The sequence below is a fragment of the Lineus longissimus genome, chromosome 18 (genome assembly GCF_910592395.1).
Source record: "Lineus longissimus chromosome 18, tnLinLong1.2, whole genome shotgun sequence".
Lineage (NCBI taxonomy): Eukaryota > Metazoa > Nemertea > Pilidiophora > Heteronemertea > Lineidae > Lineus > Lineus longissimus.
In genome coordinates, this window is record NC_088325.1 from 12092398 (window position 1) to 12117279 (window position 24882).

A 24882-nucleotide genomic window follows, 5' to 3' on the forward strand; every position below is an offset into this window, starting at 1 on the left:
GACTGTATGCAGAGAGTAGTGAGTTATTGGGTGATATGAATAAAGACTAGCAAATGCTTTTACTTCAATTTTGTACAGAAAGGCCTTGTGTAAATGTACATGGAGTTTTAGATAAAAGCATTTGCTAGTCTTTACTCATATCACCCATTGAATTTACACGGTCTCATTTCTGTGTCTGAGAAAATTGAACCCCAGGCATGACTAGTCATTTTTGGTTATCATACAAATGCACAAGCAATCATACATGGACCATCTCAAATCTCCTGGTGAAATACTTACACATTGAACATTACATGTAACTAAGATTCTGACAGAGCCGTCTTTTGCACCTGACATTCCTTTTTGCAAGGTCTTCAACTTTCTTCTGAACTGACAAGGATGTTACATGCACGTTGAAACATATATCATCAATATTGGAAGAGTATTACATGTAATGAGCACTAGTCACTTATATCTTTTTCCATTTCACACCTTCAATGATTTCCATCTTTGTAAATGCAAAGATAGTTTTTATTTTCATAAATATCATCACTTTTTTCAATTTGCTATAGTGAATCAATATCAGAAAGCTATCACATACAAAACATTATTACCTAAAACATGTACTGTACATGCATAGACTTGTGAGTGATGTCAAAATATATCCAATTTTAATTTAACAGGTGAATGACTTCGACAGACACACTCAGTTCTGGAAAAAAATGCCACTTTTTGCCGAGTCCACAGGGCTCGGAAGAGTCTTCGTTGTATCCTGTGCTCCATCACACCTCTATTTCATCCTAAGTTTGACAAGAAACAGCAAAGCTTATTAATAATTACACGACAAAATTTCTAGGTCATTAGAATAACCTAGGTGAAACATGCTGACATTTCAAAGGACTCCAAGGTAATTATTCCTTTCATTTTCAAATTGATTTGATGGACCATGTAATGAAAAGCTGACATATTTCATGCCCCATTTCCATTAAAAATGCAACACCATTCTTGTCGAAGGTAGGAATGAGATAACTGCAGTTTATCATCAAGAGATTGGGTCACTAGACATACATGTACATGTAGCACAATGAACTAGATGTGGTAGAAATCACGAGTTTTGCAAAAATATCTAACTTATTGTCATCTTTTTATGAGATACCAGCTATACACGCCTATCATGTCTAGACAAGCCTTGAGAAATAACTGACATATTTTGTGATTCTTTCATTATATTCTCCGGTATCTATTTATAATCATTACTGCTAATTTTCCATGTTTGCCAATAACCTATCACTTAATGGTGTTTTTAAATATCATTGATTACAATGAGCACTGAGAAGAAAATAACCCCACTCACAATTAACCCATGTGTTCTTTATTTGTGGTTCAACTTTTCATAGCCCGAGGCTGAGGAAAAAATCATGTTTATTTTGTCTCCGGGCTATTTTGGTAAATTGCGCAGAAAAGTAACTTTTGTAAAGGCAATAATCACGATAATGATACATGGTTGGTAAACTTTGGGTGAAGAAAAATAATATCATGTGTCAATGGAATCAGGATGAAATGTCTGCCAGACTGGGTGTGCAATTGTCACAAACAAAGGGTTCCAGTCAAATGGATATCAGCTGCTATCAAATTACACAACAGACGTCTTGAACGGCCAAATATCACCCAGGATCATCGACAGAAAAAAAATTATTCGAAAGTTAAAAACCGCTCACGCCTGAAGTGCCACACAATAAATTCACACGATCGGCAGCTCCGCTGGAAATTCTTCCTCATTTCCGATGATTTTAAACTTCAATTGAATCCTGTGGAGAGTTTTCACCGATGAGTAAACGTCCTCGGGCTTCATGAAAGACTATTACGCAATTTGACGTTTTTTTCCCTTACGGGTGTTGATTGTAGACTATCACGTGCAAGATATTACAACCTCGGATTAACTGATAAACAGATTTTTTTTCGAGCTGAGCAAACATTTGTTAATATTACGGTACTGTAATCTGATTCTTCAAAATTTCCGGAAAAAAATAAGTTTTTCACCCAGCCCCCTGCACCCAATGTATTTACATGTACATACATTAGGCCTTGTGAACTTTCAAGTTGTGATATTTCAAGTTCTGAGATTCCAAATGGACAAACTGTAATGCTGCAAAGTCACAATATTTTCATGAATTCAAAACTTCATTTTAATCCACAGTGAAATATTGAGGTGCGTCAATGTCCTCAGGCAGTTTTCTAATTATAATCACAATTTCCTTATCCTGTCCTTGCGGCTTTGTTAGGTAAACTTACACCACAAGGATATTAGCACCAAAAGTGCCAGGGTGTCATTTCATTGAAGAATATTTTGACGAGTATTAAAACAAATGACTCATTTTGACCGACATTCATCCCAGGCGATGCCATGATAAGTGCGATAACATTTTACCTGACGGGCATTCGTTTTAAAATTCTTTTTGAGTCTCACACCATGCTATTATATCAGTGAAATATTGATTGTATCCCTTGTAATAATCCATAAATGAATCTGATACCCCTGACTGGCTATTTTCTCAACGTCACAAAGAAATTCCATTCTGCCCTGCACAAAAGAGAAATTTCAAATGAATTTCTTTTTAAAAATTAGAATTACCATTTTCATTTCAAGTAACCAACGAAGTAAGACATGAATCTTGCTCAGCGGGTTAATCTCATCCCTATCTCCTCACCGCAAAACTTTACCGCCAAATGAGGCGAAGGCAAACATGGATGCCGCCCGTGAATAAAGTACGCCATTACCGGAACGCTAGCATTTGATTCGGTCAGAAGAAGTCGGCGTAGGAATTATCCACGCACGATATTCACAACCGTACAGAGAGATCCTCGAGATGATTAATCAGTAGAATAACGGGGAGAGTCTGAGGTAGAAATGTCTCAAGAACTCTTCTTGATCTTCTTGGTTCGATATTGCCTTTGTAATCAATCGCTCTCAGCTTTTCTACAAGAAACAAACCACTTTTTATGTGTTCATGGTTGTCAAAGGTATGAGGCAGCTGTAGCGCAGTGGAAGAGAGTTGGCCTCATGATCAAGCATGGGTTCGACTCCTGGCCGAGTCACAGCTTGGTTCCCCTACTGGCCGAGTTCAGATGAGCGCCATCATGTTGCTCCTTGCAAGCCCTGATTGATTTCTGTGGAGACCAGGGTAATAATATGGCATCCCGAAAGCACTTTTAAGGGAAACAGGGAAAAGCGCTCTGTAAGTACAGAATATAATTAACTTGTATACATATTCTACTTGAAATTTGGCAGTTTACAAAACAATATCTATTTCATTGCCTGGAGTACATCCATCAAAACTTTCAACTAAAATCAACCAATCAAAATCAAACTCATCGATATATATCAGTCAGTACATCTATCTGTTTTTTATCATATTCATCGATTGAATATCTGACATCAATCTGCTGACATATGATCGAATCCATGACCGAGGGCATCACTGATCATGCATTTCAACATATTCAATCAAATAATTACATAGGATGGATACATGATAGATGGTTTAATATCAGTATCATGAAAAAAAGAGATTGCATTTAAAAACTTGATATGCATATTTCACTTTGAGGAGTTGTGCTATGCCTCAATCAGTCAAGACCAGACAGGTCTCATTCAACTGTTAACAGAGACAAATCTAGCCTCCCTGTACCAGTCTTTGCTATCAGTTTATAGCCCCCCCCCTCCTTCCCCATTCAGAATGAAACGGCCAGGGGCCATTGTGCTCACCGTATAGATATTTGGTGCTTTGGAATTCATCCAGGTTAACAAACATTGTACATGTATAGTTTATAGGTCAAACCAAAGTCGGTATGACATGTGATGTATCGTTGCTTGGAGTAGGTACCATAAGAATATCATCAAGTTACTAATAAAGGAGATATTGCACATTTTACCTATTTTAGTTTTGGCCTCTTGGTCGCCAAGTTGAGTACCAGATCAGACCGAACACCGGACACTGCGGTGTTGTTAAGACTCCCCTACGGTGAGCCAAAAATCTAGCTTTCTCTTTCAGATTCCAAGTCAGCAATACCATCCCCAGATTTTTTTCTCCCACTGATCGAATACTTGATATCTAACTGTTGACATATTATATCCGCAGTTGACCTTTCTCGTATGAGGATCACCGCTCATGCGATTTCAATCAAATCATCATCGCATCATTTAAAGGGTAAAAATAGATAATGGCTGCAGTCTGATCTTCTGCATGTATGATAAGTGAATGCAAATGATTGATGAGGACAAGTAGTGATGTATTTATGGACACAAAATGTCATATATCATTGTAAAATTTTGTCTTGTCATCAATGCAACGCACTCACAAACTTTGCAGTTCGTCGCTTGAAGCTCTTTGTAATGCCTGCGAAACCTGCCTACTGTCAACAGCCACCAACACGCGAAGATAATCCTCCAGATATCTTCCCTGTGAGCCAAGCTCGAAGCAACCGAGTCCGTGCCCATGCCTCATTAAGTCGAACACGAACTCGGACTTACGTGACACAATACCACAACGGCTGCAACGTTTTGATTGTTGACGTCTTTGACCAGACTCGGCGGGGTGTGCATCGAATCGCTCGCCGTATTTGTCCAGTTTATCTGTCCCGTTCTCAGGGAATTAGCTGCACTTCTCGACCTAGCAATTCATCGGGATTCATTGCGATTCACCGCTGGGCAATGCGCAGGTGGGGCGAAAAGTTAATCAAGCTGATTAGATTGAAACGACTGATGGTTTTATGAACGTTTATGGATAAAATTGTAAACAAACCAACACTTTTACAATTTGCATCAAACATTGTCAAAATGCCCACCCTGTACCAGGAAATCAGTACTAAAACCGTAATGTGAGTGTGTTTTGTTTTTCAACAACCTTTTTCAATTCTCAAATTGTTCAAATACATTGGCTCAAAATAGCTCAAACAATAGGCAAATGTTTCAACTTAGTTATGAAAAAATATGATAACTCAAATATTGATAGAATTTTTTAAAATTGGAACTTTGGTATTTCTTTCCACAGGCGGGCAAACTATGATATACTTAATCGTCCACCACCAAAGGGTAAATATTTTTAATAGTTCACCGATGATGGCATTTAAAGGGGCATGAGACACTTCAAAAACCAGCTGTTATTATCACGAGAAAGCTTTTAATTACATCCTTTCCAGAACCAATTTCCTTTTCAAAAAACTTTAGCAAATTTGAAGTACCTGTTTGATAACATAAGGAACTCTTTATCTATGCATATGTTTGAAATTCCTAGCTTTTCTCTCGAGTTCAATAACTTTCTGAGTATACAACTCACCTTTAAGGCATGGTACTAATGAATCTGAATCCACCCAAGTGCCTAAAACACAGAAAAATCTCTTTAATTCATAATGTATAAGACTCGTGTCAAATTGCAAAAATTCTTGGTACCGGGATCAAAGCATTCTCAGTACCCCAGGACATAATACTTTAATCCTTAATAAAGAAATATTTCATTTTATTCCCGCCTTGAGTGCTCTTTGGTAATTAGTAACATTATGAATTTGAAAGATTAAGAAATTGTTTCCTCAACCTTGGAGCCTGTGCAAACCTGATGTTGAATGCCAGCTTAGGCCAGACAGGACGAATATTTCCATATTACCATGGGGGTTGGTTCAACCACATCTAATTGGATCATGACAATGTATAGAGTGTTAAAGTGCAAAGTCGGATGATAACCTACAGCGTAGCCTGAGCAAATACTGTAAATGTAGGGGTAGCAAAAAGTCAGACAGTCAGATCGCAATATAAGAAAAAGTTGGCTATTCTATTTTAAGCTGAGATGCTTGATCTCATTATTAACAGAAGGAACCATTGACAACTGCAATCTGATCGGCATACAATTTGTCAAAGCATGGGAATGCACCATGATTCATCCTTTCAAGGTTCCTCCGAGTTCAGGTTTCAACCACCTTTCCTTTGGGAACATGAGAATCCTGTACTCGCCTCATCTGGAAATAAATTACCCACATCTACCATTGCCTAAGAGGGGTGTGCAAGCCAATGGAGATGATCACAAATTGCTTATCAATCTACAGTGGAACTTCCCTTAGCAGACACCTCTGTTAGCAGGACATCCTCTATATTAGGGACAGTGATTTTGACCTGGAATAGGTAGCTTACCTCAGAAATCACGACACCTCTCTAATAAGGACAGGATGTATCAGTCCCAATGTTGTCCTTGATTGAGAGGTTCCAATGAAATGCTATCTTTTCAAAGAATAACAGATTAGAATAGATGAAGGCTGACAAGTTTCAAATCCTTTAATTAGTAATGTACAGATACGGCGTTTGATTACCTTTGCTGTAAACCAAACGGTTAAAGAGAAAGAGTCAATGAAATGGTTGTTGAGTGAAATGAAGTCACAAATATGCATCCTCTGAAAGCAGGTCTTCGTATTTTTTCTAAACTGCCATCATCAAATTGTGATCAATTTGTGTAAATGTATTTTAGTAAGGATCCCAAGGCCTATTTTGGATGATTCAAATATGCTATCATATGGCAGCATAGCAGGCTACTAGATGTCAGCTGGGTTCTTTAGCTACTCTGACTTTTCCAAATACACGGCAGTCAATGCATACCCAAGAACTATATTCATTTGGTTTCTTTTCAGGATACTACCCAAGAAGGAAAAATCAAACAAACAAGGATGATATTTTACTCATATTCCAGTCCCTTTGTCAAATCCATTATTTGTCACCGCCTAGCAAACCTGCCCTAAACTTATCTGACGGCACCCACAACACCTTAAGAAACGAATTAATACCCCTGGCTAACTATCAGCGGTAAATAGACTATTTCGCCCAAGCGGCTTAGAGACGCCGAGGCATTACCACTAGTTAATGGCGCTGGGCGTTCCTCCGCATCATCTTTCTCGATACAGATCGTAGCCTTGGGCAGAATGAAGATGAGAAAAACGCAGATCTTTGTGTCGCATCTATACAGTAATTACAACCTTGGTTCTGTTAGTGCGATCTCCCAGGCACCGCTAAACAAATCATCTTTAATCATTGTCACTGTACTGCATAGTATGACGGTGAAATTATTGCAGAATTTTATTCCTCTGGTTTGAGCATCTTAATCTACAGTTAAAAAGTCAAGTCAAGAAGACATGGAAAAATGAACATATCGATGATTAGCTCGTTTCTGTTTGACAGTCTTAAAGGTTAAGTTGTAAGATCAGTGGTAAATCAATTAGGCCTACTCGCCAGCCAACAATGGCCAAACGTGGGAATCAAACAAATCTAAAGCGGCGGCAGCTAGTGTTGGAAGAAAGAACTAGCCCCTCCCACACCCATCCACAATATCCACAAAAATGCTTGTGGGTGACAGTGACAACAAACACAGAATTGAAGACTTCCGCCCCTGATACACTTGCTGTAGCAACTTGTGGAGTGGATTGAGTTTGCCATATTATGATTGACTCACCACTCTCATAAAAGCATAATTTACAAACTCTTTGAGAAAAGGTTCACTGTCGTTTTCTATAGAAGTTCTTTGATATTCAATTAAGGATAGATTGCAATTTGTTCCAGTTTTGTGAAAAATCATGATTTCATAATTCTCTGTTCCTTTCATAATTTTGTTGATGACCTTTTTGTGCTGATGCTCAAACATGCTCAAAATCATAAAAAACTATTTCTGTGATCTACATGATCTACCGGCATTCATTTTTCCCTTTGAGTATGAATAACCTGAATAGCGGTTTTTCACTTCACCGAAAAACCTCTACTGGGTGCATGTCTGCATTGGCTGAAAAACTTTTAAACTGTTAAAGGCTTTTCAAAAGCAAGCCTTGTTGTTTTGTAAAATTTGGACGAAAGTGTTAAAATACATTTTGAAATACAGATTTTTTTATCATCAAATCGATACCTTTGCAATATACCAGGTACTTAACTGATCTTGTAAATTATTTCTGCAATATGTTTTGACTCGAAGGCAATCACAGAGTGGAAGAAATTCCATTCTATTGTCGCACTATCGACTCTTTAGCTTTTAACGATTTTTTATTACTAGTCTGATTTCTCTTCTCTTTAATGTATTTGTGCAACTCAGTTTGCTTGGGGCACTTTGTATAAATAAATCAAAAGATTAAACAGACCCTCACAACTGATTCAAGCAGCTTTTGTATTTTGAACAAAAATAGATGTTGATTTTATTTGCCTTATGTATGTTTTGTAACTATGTTATAGCTGTTAAAATGAAAATAAATCACAACACCCTTGTCTCGATTTGTGAGATCCACTCATTGCAATTACTGTTGCAGGTGACAGGGATGAGATTTCTTTATTTATTGGGCGCTAAGAGTAGAGTGCATTTTCATAAACTACTGCACATTCAGAAAGTCAGGCAAACACCTTGCCTTTGGCTAAAGTCAATCTGTGGAAAATGTACTGGCAACCTGACATGATTCGCACCGACATTATCTGTGAAGTCAAATCGACTAAATTTGTATCTGTAGGCCTATTATTGGAAAAGGTTCATAAAAATTAGTATTGACTCTTGAGAAACTTTGAAGTTCTTCATAAAACATGGCCCTTTTTAAAATCCATGATTGCAGTAGCTGATATTAACAAGAAGTCACAACACCGACATTTAACGAGAAGTCAATACTAGGCATTAAGGATGGATGCGACCATGAAAAAAAATTAAAATCAATGCAAGTGATTCACTTACACCTGGCTGGCCTTGTAGCAGAAAATTCTAAAGAGTTCTCAATTCAAAATCTGATATATCAAAGAAATTATCACGGAAATGTCCTTTAGAGGATATCGGGGCCGATTATTGCATTTCTTTGTGATCAATTTGAAGTGCAAGGAAATGTCCTTTCTCAGTTAATAATTGGCTCTTTATTGGGGTTCGAGCATGGGTTTGTACGTGAGGGGATAATGCAGGAGTTTGAAAAGAATAACGGCTTTTTAGTTAGTCATGAAGTCATGGGTAGCCTTTTTTCTATAACTTTCATTCGACATGTTCCACTGGTTTCAAATGGTAAGAGTATTGTGCGATCAATTACCCTGGAGGTTTAAAAATCTAACATGTCTAATGTTAGACTGTTAGACAAAGGTTAAAGTGAGTGGCCAGTGTTATGGTATCATTATTAAGTCAGCAGTTCACACCCCTCCAAAAAGAAGAAATGTTTTTAACATGTTTAATAACAAAAAGATGGATAATCTGGGTTGCTGAATAGGGTTACATCAAGAAAGAAATTGCTTAAAACATGTTAGACTACAATCTGAGAATTTGGCCATGGAAAGCAACCAGACAAAGCAATGAATCACACCTGACAAATGCCTGACTGGAAGTGGTTCAAGAAAAGAAAGAAATATCCAAACTGCTAGATATATCAGCAATAGTGATATTGGTATTTCTAGATGAAAGTTATTCGACCATTATGGTTTTCGCACAGCCGTTTGAGGAAGATTTACACTTCTCCTTTGACATCTAATTCTTGGACAAATGGTGAGTCACGTCGCTGGTCTTTGAGACTGGACATTGGTCAATCAATGGCCAGCTGAATGGGCTGGTGAGATCCAGGCTGGATCACAGCAGCGGGGACAAAATGCAGATGACAAGCAGCCAGAAGAAGCAATTGCCCAGCTGACCGAGCACCTTATCTTACGTATTCAAGGAAGGCCTTAACAGGTTTAAAAACCTTACCAAGCAACCCGTCGTGCATAGTTTATTTCTCGGGAGACTTCCAACAACACAGCTATCCAGCATGCTGAAAAATATCATTCTTTGCCCATGTTGCCAGAACATGCTAGCTCAGCAAGTTGGAAGGCCTGCTTGATACAGGGCAAGCTGAGAAATAGATTCTTCAGGGTGTGTTTGCAATTCTTGTCCATTCAGCTTTAAGAGAATGCACCAAATTCTGGTGTCCATTATAAGTTAAAGCTTTTGCCAGTGGCTTCCATATCTTAAAAGAACTTCTGATTCATAATCCAGTATCCCTCACCTCCCGGTGAGCATCCTTCATTCCTTTATCAATAAAACATGCCAAGTTTATCCATAATTCAATATCTACCCAATATGAAAATTCACACCTTGGTGCCTAATCCTAAAACCCGATTATTTGCTCGGAAACTTCTAATCTGCCTTAAGATGGATTTCTGGAACCACCTTCGAGCCGAGTCTAACAAGACAAATTTATCACGACGCAGAAAGATTAATCGTCACAGTGGTCATAAAGGCGTGTTGATGGTTTCATTTTTGTCGCCAACCGATGCGTATTATTTCAGGCATTTATCTATCAGTGGTTATACACGCTTTTCCCCAAAGCCATTGTTGTCAGAGTGGTTGTCTATCTTCTTCTGACTCCCTCACCTTAAGATGGTCTTGATGTCTGCCTAGAGTTTACTTGTTTAGTAATAATATACACCTGTAATATACTCCTGAAGTATTATCTAACTGATTTTTGAGCTGGCAACAATTGACCAACTACATCTTCTTGGCATGCATGCACCAAAGCGTAAGTTGTGCACAGCTTACACGACGAAAAAGAGTGTGTCAATTGTGACCAGGACTGTAAACTGATCCTACCTCTTGATGCCAACAAAGGTTCGTTCCAATGGATTCAAACTTGATTCAGTTGTATACAACCTGAAAACCTGAAAATAAAGGAAAAAGAAAAGTTCTCAGATTTTCTATATTTTTTGAAATTTTACTATTTTTCGTTAAAAACGTTTACAGCTTTTACAAATGAGAGGGGTGTTATCAGACGCAACCCTTCTGAACCCTGCCCCCACAGGGCGAGTCAAAAAAAGGTACTCAAAAAAAAGGAAAAGTATACAATATGTATATATACAAAAAAAAAAACTCATGTCTCTTGGGGAACAAAATTATAGTCTGGTAAATAATACATAAAAGGGTGATTTGATACTTATGTTTGTTTACTACCCGGTGGCATCCCTGGTAAAAAATCAAAAACATTGCCTCAAGCATGTTAAGCCATGACACGTTTCTACGGTAACAGGGACAAAGTATCATCATCTCCATTTTAAAGGCTGTTCTTACTGTATTGGGTTTCAATAGTGCCCTGCGAGGACGTAAGCCTGTTATTATTGTGTCGCCATGGTAACGAGACTGTAAACACTAATACTTTGTTGACAAGTTATTTTATGCTTATTATCAGAAGACTAGATACTGGGCTCAAAATCAAGCAGGAGGCAGCCTAACAGAAGGATGCCATAGGTTTCATCACTGTGTCCTTGGGCAAGACACCTACCATACAGTAGTACAAATTGGTTCAAAATTTTGAAAAATTTTCAAAGTCCAAATATTATGCTATCTCTTCATTTTGAGCAGAAACATTGAGAAAAAAAATTCAAGTGAAAAAAATATTTGGACTTGATAAATTTTCTCATCTTAGAGTTGGAATTTTTTCACAAGTTGAAAAAAATTCAGACAAATTTTCAAAGTCCAAAAATGATGCTATCTCTTCATTTTGAGCAAAAACATTGAGAAAAAAAAATTCAAGTGAAAAAAATATTTGGACTTTGAAAATTATCTCATCTCTCAGAGTTGAATTTTTTTCATAAAAGTTCAAAATTCGGGAATTTCCACAAATGATGATGTCTCTTCATTTCGAGCAGAAAAAATCAAGTGAAAAAAAGATTTGGACTTAGAAATGGTTTTCTGTATTTGAACTTGGGTTAGCATCAGGGTTCTGAAAAATGAAAAAATCTCAGTAAAAGCATTTTTGGGACTGATTATGTTTTTATCATATTATCATCTACCCTAAATGCACTGATCCGTCAGGCGTGCTATGCCACGAACATGAATGAATCTATTCTGGCCGGTAATCCTGATAAATGACTGTTTACCATGAACTGAGATTGTAAATGTCATTATGCTATCATTACGTTTATGATTGATCCCAGAGATTGCTTTTATTTTAAGAAAAAAAAATTGTTGATTTATTGGAAAACATTGAACAAGGACAATATCAGCCGTGCAGTTCATTCTAAAGATTGCATATCAAGCTACTATGTAAGGTCATTAGTTTTGTATCAGGTAGAAAAGTCAGATTAACTTTATTTCACTTTGACAAATTAATTAACCATTTCACTGCCTGTACCCAGTACTATCAGGCACTAAACCTTCTCACATAAACCTTATTACATTGTATGTGCTGCCACTCATTACAGACAAGTGTCAAATGGAGCAAGTAAGGCTTCCCACGATAGCGATTGAGAGGTAGCGGGGACTGTAGGAGACAAACGGTGGAGGAGACGATGCCAGACTCACAAAATGGATGCAGATAGCGCTGGAGTTGCAAGAGAGGTGTTGATCGTAATGCCTGGAGGGGATAGATGGCACAAGGAGTGAGGGATTTAAGGTGTGCATACCCCAAATAAATACCAAAATAGATGTCATCCTATAAATAAATAGGATTATGCTCAATGCGAGAGATCTATCTGTAAGCCAGTTATCCCTTCTAACGATGCACATAATCACTCCTTTCTAGTGCCTCCCCGCAGAAAAAAGTGATGTTCATTTAAGGCCACATAATCAACCCTTTCCACTGCTTCCCCTGCAGAAAAAACTGCTATCATTTACAGCCACGAAAGCCGACTTATCCCAGAGCACTTATCGCCACAATGGAAGCAATAAACCAGAAAATTAACCATGAAGCAGATACTAAAATGAGGACAACCTCTGATTAGTAATATGGATGGTCATATCGCCTGATTACTGTCCGGAAACCTGCACTTGTCCTCCGGAAATCCCGCGTCACCGAGTCAAAGGCTATCTCGTCCTTCCACCGGGGTAATATTTTTTGTTAGTGTTTATCTGTTGCCACGGTAACAATGGAATAAGGAATAGCCTGGCTGATGAACCCTGGTTAATGAACTTGATCATTAAGGAGACATAATGGAAGGATGTCTGGAAGCGCTGGATGAAATCGACTTGCATCGTCAGGATCGTAGAGCAGAGAACCGACGCATTTGACGAGGGGTGTGGCCTAGTAGTAAAGGTGTCAGATTTGTGATCCCTACAATATGAGTTTGATACCTGATAATAACATTGAGTGGTCTTCTTTATATATCGTAGAGACGCTACTGGTCTTCTGTTCATGTTTGGCATGGACGCAATTTCTACCAACCCAAGAAGTTATGGATGTCTCGTGCAAGTATCAATCGTGTCTTGTACCCCCCTTCTCAAAGGTACGACACCTTATCACCCTATAACGACATCTTAAGGCTCAAGCATCACCCTTTTTTCACCAATGCTACTTTTTCTTTCGTCAAGACATCACCATCAACAATATATCAGTTATCACCATCATATAAAGTAACCGGACTAATTTTACTGGGTAAGGCTGTATGTTCGACAAGACATCGACACATTAGCATCCTTATTCTTTCCAGCTTCGCCAAATTTTCACAAAAGGAAAAATAAATACTACTCAAGCATCGGCAAAGATTAGTGGTGATAGCTTAACTACCCTTGAGGAGGGGGGGTACAAGAAACGAATTGATACTTGCATCACCGAAACCTCTGTGGTCAAAACAAGGCCAATATATACATTTATTCCATTATAAAATGGAATATTGTAACCCGGGTTACTATCACTCACCTTGTGCATTTTAAGAGACGACATGATGATCTATCAATGTATCCAACTGATATCTCACGCTAGGTGAGATTACAAGTCTGAAGACTAATAATGTTTTGTCACTAGCGGCTTCAGGTTGTGCCCAGAATACAAATACGGAAGAGAAAACAGTTTTATCTTATATTTGTTCCAGATTTTCACTCTAATCAGTTATCAAAATCATTAGTGGAATACAACAATACATGACCTGCAGATTGTAATAAAATCACAACATTTTTTTTAATGGTTTTGTGAAATTGCAACGTTTTGATACTTTTACTTTTAGCATTTTGACAACCCTGTATTAAAAAGTACTTTCAATGAGATTTTCTTTGTTGCGGCCATATTTTACCCAGTTATCTGTATTAGCGAAAAACAAGTCCAAGCAATTATTGCTGCACGATATTAGCATTTGGGGCAACTTGCATTCGCATACGTTTGCTAGTTGAGCAATTAAAATCACTCTTTGGCAGGGCACTTTAATTTTATGATGTCACTGCTCAAACAGACCCTGGATTAGGATTTCATGAATTTTAAAACGACTGGTATCTCCATGCTTTTCACTATAGGTAGATGCCCATGGGGGTTGCAGTCTGAACAACAATTTACCCATAAACAATTCATCATCTTGGTTAAACTAACACCCCTGCATTTGGGTGGGGAAATAAGTATCGATATCGAGAGGGTGTAAACAGTAAACTAGGAAATTATTAACTCAAAAATCAAAGAACCCTGGGCTATATAATTTCATAAACATACCAGCCAAACAGCCAGACTCCCAGACAAGCAGACATGAATGTCATTGCCATCAAAACAGTCCCAACAACCTGAAGGGCCCTGTATTGATAGTCAATAGTAGAGACTTGATACAGACCTAATAATAATTCATTTGCACTCAGAACAAGGTATCATACTCTTTTTTCAAATGCAAGGCAAGGGTCGAGACCAAAGTTGGATCCAAGCATTGATGATGTCACTTTAAGGTGGTCTTCCACATCAGACCGGGTGGCTATGGGCCAACAACTCATTCCATCGCTACACAGAGTTACAGAAACAAGAACCAGAACTCATGCACTTTTGATGGCTTAAACCATCATGTTGTAGAAAGCAAGAAGAAGAAGAATAACCAAGGGTTAAACCACTATTTTTGTGTCTCCCCCAAGGTGTCAAGCTCCAATACATTGATTGCAAATATCAACCAAACATCATCACCCTCTCAACGGATGAAATATTAATACCGGTAACAAAAGGATTTGCTCTAGAAGTTTCCGATTTTGATGAACATGGCATAGAACTATATATCACTATAGAAGAATCTGATCAATAATATGCGGAATATTATATTATTTTGCAGTAACAGTCAAACAGCAAACCTAGTTATTACAGAAAGAAGCCCACAAATTTTCCAATCCTTTTAAATATTCATTGTTCACAAAGTAAAAATTATTTGAGCAATATTTCATTTTAGAATAGTTTTTATGACAAAAGAGTCTAATTATAGCTTATATACTTTTTGCACTTGATGTGTCACCTACATCATTTGAAAGGCAATCTCAACACCTATTTCCTTTTGACATGATACAGTGTACACTGAAAACATTTGCTATAATTACAGTGCGCTTGATAAAAAGCTGTTAAAGGCATTTGCCGTTCATTGATCTTTGTAACTGAATTAAAATTTTCCTTCAGGGCATATTCGTTTTTCTGAAAAACCTCTTTAGGCAGTGCATATTTGTGTTGGTTAAAAACCCCAAAAGGATTTGGAAAAGCCCCAAAACTCTTATTTTTAAGAGTACAGCAACACCCACATGTACACTGGCACTTCATTTTACAATTCGACCTCAACTTACTCTCTTGACCTGGAACCTCATTGGATTTCAAGAAGTGTGCCAAATTCAAGCATAAAGAACATCAAGCAGCATTGCATTTAGTGAGATGCCACCTGTGGCGGTGCATAGTGGCGAGTGTGCACATTACCCTTCTGCCCATCTAAATCCGAAACCCAAGTTGGTCCTTGAATGAAACTTCAAAACCACATGTTCAACATGACCAAAAAACCACCACAACATCACTTAAGTCTACAAACCTCAAAAGGCTAAAAACATCCTTTGATATATCTGTCCTGTTATCTCTATGAATACAAACTAAACTTCAATGAAACCATTGCTACAGAACACAATTCCCCAAGAGATTCGGTATCTCATGGAAGTCAATTCATATCGGCTTACAATAGAGTCATGTTTGCAGACCTAATTGATAATTCAATTTGCGTCAATTATAGTCATCAAAATTCAAAGTGACATCTTGGGTGTTAGGAAGACCATGCTCAGCTGACACAATTAGGCAGCTTATCTCTTTATAACTCTTTTGTATCAAACTCCAGCATGGCTAGTCTACAGCAGCTTAAAAGCAAATACAGTGGAACCTCCCTTAGCGCACACTTCTCTATTAAGGACAAACCCTCTATTAGGGACAACCTCTCTATCAAGGACACTACTTTTGGTCCCAAATTGGTTGTCTCTATTCAATTTGACCTCTCTATTAGGGACAGGACTAGTGTGTCCCGAGGGTGTCTTTAATAGAGAGGTTTTACTGTAGAATGGATTGAGACAGGGTCAGAATCTATACTGTTTCTATTCATTCCATTTTTCCTGTGGTTCTGGTAAACAGAAATAACTATTGCTGTGGTGCAGTTGCTATGCAGGCAAATTTGCTGAAACTTGGCAATTATGGTATTTGTATATCAGTCTACACAGCAGTATTGTTGAAATTTATATTTTGTAGGTAGTTACATAATATATTGGAAATATCAAATTGTTGAAGGCTCTGACTGCAATCTACGTAACCTTCACTAAACATGAGCTGCGCATAACTTACGCACACCAAGGATCGATGTATGTTTTGCGCATGGTACTTTGACAGCGACACGGACACAACAAGTGTGTAAGCTGCACACAGTATACCTAGCACTAGATTGTAGGATGTGCCCAGCTTACGCAAAGCAGAGGGTATGTCAATTGTGACCAGGACTGTCAGAAGATATACATGTAACAAGAAAATCACTCCAACAGCAACCCCAAATGAAATTTCTGCAGGTCAGAATAAAGCCATTACAAGATCCTCCCATAGGTTTGAACAGAAGAAATTAGTTTACTGAGACATAGTTGGTTAGAGAGAGGGGATTTTATTGTGTTAGGCTTGTTAGACCCTTCACCTGATTGAGTTTGAATGGGAGACAAATTAGATGAAGTCTCCAGGAATTAGGAATGAAGATGAGCAGAGAGCTCTAGAACCTACAGTTCCAGGGCCCACATATACCACTCCTATTTCCTGAAGGCTGAAGAAGGGGGGGGGGGGCTATGGATTCCTGATGGAGAGCTGCTTCTGTCTCAAATTTCACAAACACATGATGAGAGGGACTCATCTATAGTTAGCTGCCAGGTATGCTGGATAAAGTTACACAGAATTGCCAATAGGGGTTTCTTCTATCTCACGATACAGTAGAACCTCTCTAATAAGGGCATATTAGTCAATATCAATATTGAGTCACATGAAGACCGCCAATTTTAACCCCAGGGTTATACCTATAAATAGTCCCCTTTAACTGACAATCTCATCTCACACCAACTATGTATGTTAGAAAATGTCCACAGCAACATGTCCAGGGGAATAAAGGAATCTCTCATGTGCTTTTGCATGATAGCCATGGCCATTATAAAAATCATCCCCATCAGAATACAATAGCGCCGGACACTTTCTCTTGGGGGACATCTAAATGCGTACACCTGTATGAAATAGCTGGAACTTTTAGATGCGCTTTTCAAATCGTGCAACTTCATACACAAATTTCTCACCAAACTGCACAATTCAACTTACAAAAATATAATAGACAGTTAGTAAATATCGTGTACTTACCGAAACTACCAATCAATCCCAGCAAAATCTCGTTTGATGTGTTATTTTGCACGAATTCGTAAGAAACACGCTGACAACTCACGCATAAATTGATGGGTAAATTCTCACCCTAGTCTCAGCAGCCCGGCAAATTCTCAGAGGTGGGCGTGGTTCCTTCTTCGAAATTGACGATAACTCCTATTCCATGAGCTATTTACAGATACAATGTCATCTATGAGCAGTTATTTGTTACTCCACGCTGGTATCAACCGTCCTTGTGTCTGCTCTAGCTTGTTTTGTGAACAGTATTTCGGATATTTTGCTGCTGCTCCGTGTCCACTGAGAACATGGTACGAAGTGCGCGAAGATTTCAACTTCCAATGCCCGCATGGAATCAGCGATCGACTTCAACCGCTCGCGTTTTGTTTTTCATGCAGTTTTCATCATTTATGAGCTAAGGATCGTGCTGATGTGGATTTATTCTACGAAATATTCGCAAAAGCAAGCATCAGAGCGGTGTTATTGAGGAAGATATCGTCGATTAAAAAAGGTAGGCAAATTGAATTTGATGACTCGACATTGTTGTATCGTTTCCATGACGTTCGCACATTTTGCTTAGAAGAGACTCCTAAGAAGTAGGCCTAATAAATATGAGAAAAAGTAGCCTGACTTACAAATTGTCGTCCATATATATATAGAAAGAAACAATGTTTCATCCACCGCAGTCTATTGCGTGCATGGATGGTCATTTCTAATCTAGGTCATTTCTAGAATGATGACCCATTCTCCGGCGCTGTGATAGTAGTGTGACGAGGCGGTCCTGTATCATGGGACTATGCTTAAGTATTGCCGCTGATTTGGAGAATGATGATGACCCAGCCAGTAAGTTGGGCTCTTGATTCCAACGATAGATTCAGAGCCATGTGCTTTGAATATTTGAAGGCACTTATCCTTAGACGTTTCAGTTATTATTGTATATTAATATTTGGGCAGTGCAAAAGTATTGATTAGAGACTTTTCAGAATTACAGTGGAACCTCTCTTGCAGACACCTCTCTATTAAGGACACCCTTATTTAGAGGTCACTAGTTTTGAATGTAGGTAAAAATCCCCCCAGTAATAATCCCCCCCCCTGTAAAAATTTGTATGAAAACAATGGTGTAATTTACTTTATTTTAAATTACTTTCCCCAGTAAATATCCCCCCCCCCCGGAAGTATCCCCCCCCCCGGTAAATATCCCCCAGGTAAAAATCCCCCAGGTAAAAATCCCTCCGGTAAAAATTCCTGCGGTAAAAATCCCCCCCCCCCCGGTAAAATTCCCCCCCCGGTAAAAATCTCCTTGGTAAATATCCCCTACAGTATGCCTGTTGTCGACCATAGCAGAATAAGAATTAGAATTATAATTGATTCTGCTATAGCCTACAACAGGCATACTGTAGGGGACATATTTACCATGGAGATTTTTACCTTGGGTATTTTTACCTGGGGGGGGGGGGGGATATTTACCGGGTACCACTATTTTTGGACCTAATCATGCTAAGTTGGTTGTTTCTATCGGATCTGTCCTCTCTAATCAGGGCACCTCTCTTTTGAGAACAGCAGTCCCAAGGGTGTCCTTAATAGAGAGGTTCTGCTAAACATGCCCACCTTCTTTTGGGCCACTGTACAAAAACTACTTCACCAATTTCTGGAAAGTTTGGTTCTACTTAAACCCAGAGTGTCCTTAATAGACAGGTTCTACTGAATGTACCAAAAGAAAACCATAGAAAACTAGAGCGCTTTTAGACCTCTGATGAGCTGTGCTGTAACGATAGCAACGTGGGATTGTGGTTATATTGTAAATTTATTGTTTTGATATTTTGATAGTAATGTACATTTGTATTTGTGTTTCGTGCCTTATATGCAAAGATTGTGTTTTGGCCAATAAATTTCATTTCATTTTATTTCATTTATCCAGCAGTGTACCAAATTCTATCCAAATTAGCCCAATGTTTAAGCTTTCCGCTGCCTTGGGCACTTGGTTCTCTAACTAAATAGATTTATCAAGGACAGGTCAGTTAATCAAGTAATTGAGTATTTTTTTCCTTCTGGGTGATGACCACCAGCAATATTGACTCGTGAGTAATTCTTCCCTCAAGACCGCTCAGGGTTACGAAATTGGCTCGCGGTGCATAAGTTTAGAGGAATTCTTGCTAATAACTTGAGACCACATTCCTTAACGTTGGTGACCAACTCAAGCTGTATATATCAGTTGCCAAGGCAAAGTCATTTCATTTTTACTAGTTTCTTTTGCCACAGTGTCATTGGTATCACTTTACAAAACGTATATGAACGGGTGAATTTGCATATAGAAAGTACCACATCCTTGTGGTGAAACAGATAGACACCTTTGGACATCCTGAGTAATCCCTTTGCATTTAATCGTCTAACTTTTTTATCAACCATTTTTGCAACTCTAACATGCCTTACATGTTTGCAGATTTGTCATTGGCATCAACTACAATATGCTTTGGCCATGAAGAGAGATGGACAGGTGGTGGTTGGGTTGTCTCTGCTCAGCTGAGTCAAGTCTGAAGCACTCATTCCTTTGGTTGGTCCTTCTTTGAAATGGCATGTCTGATGTCTGGACTGTTGAAGATGGTGAGTCACCTTCATTTCTGCTTTCTTTGCCAAGTCTAGTCATAGACCCAATAGAGGGCATGCAGATGATTTTGTCACAGAAGAAGACACTCTTGTGGATGACAAATTTGTGTTGCCGTCATTAGCTCTCATCTCTCAGTGTTTTATACCAAGTCATTCTTCTACTGACATCAAAGAAGAAAAAAGCAATGTAAAAACCTTGATGGTAAAGAGCATGGCCCTGAGGGCCCTTATGCTCAATATCTTGGTTGGACTTTATAGCAGTCGTCAGGGTTAGACAATAGAAAGTTGCCTCAAACTTTGTCATCAACTGTGGACAATAGCTAAAGCGTTGCCTCGTCTCTGGCGATGATATTTCTGCTTGGATCTGTCTCAGCCCCGGCTCAAGGCTATCGGGGAACATAAAGAAACGGCCCCAAACATACACCAGAGACTTGTTGTAACATGTAGAACTCCGAGTAACCCAAGTCTCTTGTGTTCTTTTGGAGCTTGGAAAACAACCCTTGCTTAACCATTGAGCTGGTGATCAAACCTGGAACAAAAGCAAACACAGTCTGTCTCACTTCAATTTGTCAGTGTTTATCTATGTCGAGATGAACAGAATATGGGACATTTCTGTTTCAACTTCCCTGAAAGTTGCTCTCTTTTTGCCATTCAGCAGACCTGATCCGTCATACTTACAGAACTTTGAAAAAGGAGAATGCTGAGCAAGCCGACAAATGCTTGTCTACAGTTGCATACTAAAGGTCAGTATTGTATGTCTTTGTTTTACAACATACCTTGGTGCCGCTGACTGGATGACAAGGGTGTCAATTCAAGAGAACAAAAGTTGATTATGAAAGAACTACATGGTCAATAATATCAGTGTTGTGTATAACATTTCATCAGTTGCAGTGTTTTGCTATTATCATTGGGTTTGATAGGAAGTAGCGTTAAAATTCATTTGAAGTTGATTTGAATACCAAAGAGAATCAAGATTCAAAGCAAAAAACTAGATGCGTTTATGATATTTCAGATATTGATTGAAATTATTCTTTATTTCAAAAAATTTTCTGCATTGAAATAAGAGAGACAATTGAATTTTAAGAGTGAATGTTATTTAAATTAGTTATACTGCACATTCTTAGTCTAATGAATTCCTTGTTTAAAACCTCCCTGGGGAAATATATTAGCTTCCACAAGGCAATTTAAAACCTTATAGTCATGCTTTAATGAGTTGGATTATTCAGTTTTGAATAAAAGTTGTTTAGTTCTTAATTTAAGTATTTTTCAAAGACAACAGCTTTGATGCATCACCAAGAACGGTGTTCAATAAGGTTGAAATTAAATTTCTGCTTCTTGTATTATAATTTCAATGTCGATGTGTTGAGGATCTTTCAGTAGATGGTATCAAAATTATCATTGAAGGTTGCCAATTCCAGCTGAGATATCAACGTCACTACTACATGAATGAGAAATACCTTTAAAAATGATAAATATCCAATGAAATTCCATTAGACAAGACATGTTAGATGATGGTAAATTTTATGTAATATTAAATTTACAAAAAGGAATCGCTATAAAAATGTCAATATTTCGAAAGGTTTCCTGTCGTTACATGTCAGAGATCGGCATCAAGTACAACTCACATTAAACATTGTCAAAAGCCAAAATGACTCTAAAAAAAGTAGAATATCCAAATGCATTAGGCATGCGAGATAATACCACAATATTTTATTAAATATTCTGCAAGTTGCTATGAAATTGGCAATGTTTCCAATACAAGCTAAACATGTTGATGAGATCAACCTAACAGACATGACCCACAGCGTATACCAAACTTACCATCAAAAAATTTAAAATAGCACTAGACAGTGCGTACCTTGAATATCACTCTCATTACTTATTGAAAACGCTGTTAAATGTGTTAAATGCAAAAGCTCGACTGAAATACTACATTAAAGACAAACTGGTGAATAGTAAATGTGAATGTCACAACAAAACCAGGCAAATGTTGTTCCGAGCTTGGCAGGTTGAGCAGACTTGTTGTTCAGGAGTAAGGCATGTAAGGCAAGGAGACCTGTTTAGAGTCTCACGCCGACAGTGGGGATCGAACCAGGGAAACTGGCAGTCGCTGAGTTTGAAATTTGATGCAGGTATCTGCGATGAGTCGACCACCTTATAGATATTTTTGTTGCATGCAGTGGTGATCACATCTTGTTGTGATAGAAGCATCTCATTCGCAGTGAAGATGTTTTAAAGTCATTTTTCCAGTTCCTGTTACAAAGTCAAAGTGATACTTCTTTTCAGAATTCCTTTGGTGCATTGAAAAGCAAGCAAGCCTGAGGCTTGAATGAAACGTCATTTTCCACAAATTGTGCTTAGATGTTTTGTTTAATAATAATAATGTGACAGTTCAACAAAACAGCCGAGGTTTGCTGAATATTGGTTATACAATTAACACAACTTCTGACAAAGGCTCTCTATGTTATTACTTGTAATGTTTAAAAAAGAATCGCACTCAAAAAAGAAATTTCACTTTGGAATTTGATCAGCATTGTCAAGTAACAATAGCTTGAATATCAATGCTTCAATTAATTCCTCTCACTCTCTGTATAGGCCAAGTAGATGTTTTAATTGTTTCTCATCTAAAGCAGGATGTACTCTAAAATTGGCAAGTGTAGATTTATACGACTACATGTATTTTGGAGGGTAAAGTACAGAATAAATTAATAAATTCCACTTGGCCTCAGCCATTATGACCTGAAGCTAAAACGAAAGGAAACATATCATTTTTCCCAGTTTATAGGAAAAATCAGCACAACATTTTCATGTGGTGGAATCTCAGAACATGATTATAGACTATTTTAAAGCCTGTATTGACATTTCAAAATAAGCAATGCGGGTTTCATTTTATGTTTTTTCTTGATAATTGCAGTATGATCGAACTTGATATGAGTTTAAATCGGGGTTTCTTTCTGTCTACTTCTGGGTGTGGTCCCTTGGCAATGTTTTTCCCTAAAGACTTTCCTGGAACTAACATGTTCTTAATTCACATTTTGCCAGAGGGATATTGTAAGTCAGATTAGCACTCTTTTAAAACTACTTTGCATCCTTTCCTTAGTTAAGTCAATTCTGCTCAAAATGACAAGCTGACATTGCTCTGGGGAATATCAGATATATTTATTGGTTTCAAGTCAAACTAATTAAATTGACAATTGTGTCAGAACAAAGGAACTCACAATCCATAAATTCCTGTACTCTATTTTTAAAATTGGTTATCTTTTGTCTGCTGATTGGTTAAAAAAAGTTCAAGTTGATGCCTTGGGGTGTTGATTGAGATTCTGTGAAATGATCAAAGAATCAGTTTCAAAGGACGTATCAATGATAGGGATTGAATTGTAGAAGTGAGATAAAACATTGATTTCTGTATTGCTTCACAAGTGAAAAAAAAGATGACTTCTTGGTGTGTTTGGGGACAACTGTGCAAAATTCTGAAAATTTTTTAAAGTCCAAAAATGATGATATCTCTTCATTTTGAGCAGAAACATTGAGAAAAAAAATCAAGTGAAAAAAATATTTGAACTTATAAAATGGGGATATAATTGTACCACTTTACCTTACCTCATGGACTCATTGATGGACATTGATGTGTTCTACCATTGTCTACCAGCACTTTTCAACACTGTAAGGGCTATAAAATTGTACAGGGGCTATAATTGTAAAACTTTACCTTAGCTCATGGACTCATTGATGGACATTGATGTGTTCTACCATTGTCTACCAGCACTTTTCAACACTGCAGGGGGCCGTACTTGATTTAGGGCTATAATTGTAAAACTTTACATGGACTCGTGATGAGGCTAGCTTAGACTCCTGCCCTGTTGTTGCATAACGCCATTAGCGAGATGTCTTCAAAAACAAAAATGTTGTATTCACAATTATGTCGCAGCATGTGGTTGTGATGATGATGACAGTATCTTGATGTCATGGTGAGATTGTCAATGGAATCGATTGCATAAAGTGATACCCGTGTATGCAACTTCCACCAGAATCTTTTCAGTCGATTGTTTTTTGCCGCAGGGGACAAATTGAGCATTAATGGACCGTGTTAAAGCCTACGACTCTTTAAAAATTTGAAATTTGTAACTGAATTTGAAAGTTTCCAATTGCGTCAATATGTACAGAATATAAATTTCAACACTGCCGTTGTGTACAGATATACAAATACTATAGTGAATACCGAATTTTAGCGAAGTTGCATTTACAGACTATGAGACCACATAGACAATAATAGATATTACATTTCTTTTCTTCATTGTCAGTTGTTACGGACAACCGCTGGGAAAATAATCAAAAATATTCCCATTTTTTATGATGTTTTCTAAGGTCAGTTGTGAGTTGAAAAAGATACAGGTACGAGGGATTGTTTTTCAAATAATCGATCAAATGGAAGCAAATCTATTATCATAATATCTGCTGCTATTGTCTCTAAATATACTAACAGGTCTAAAGATTCCACTCTAGTGTATTTTGGTCCTGCAGGCTGGTACTGGTCGATAGTGGTGCAGATATTGCATCAAGCCAAATAAGGAAGGGGAAAAAACTAGTCCTTGTCTTGCTGGGTTTAGCCATAGTTTTTCCATGGCAATTCTGGTGCGGTTGATGAGTTTCTGCTGTATTCTTTATTGTGAGAACAAAAACCTTATTTATTTGTTTATAGGGAGGCTA

At 37.9% G+C, this 24882-nt stretch overlaps 1 protein-coding gene across 4 annotated transcripts in view; it reads right to left on the bottom strand.

The window, feature by feature from the left end:
• LOC135502001 (kin of IRRE-like protein 1) overlaps positions 1-17647 on the bottom strand; it is a 289676-nt gene extending 272029 nt beyond the window's left edge. For all 4 annotated transcript variants that reach the window (XM_064794418.1, XM_064794412.1, XM_064794417.1 and 1 more), the window contains exons 1-2: positions 17554-17647; positions 10581-10648 (exon numbers count right to left, since the gene is read on the bottom strand). The gene's annotated coding sequence lies outside the window, so the exon portion shown is untranslated. The remainder of the gene's footprint in view (positions 1-10580; positions 10649-17553) is intronic.
• Between the last annotated feature and the right edge of the window lie 7235 nt (positions 17648-24882).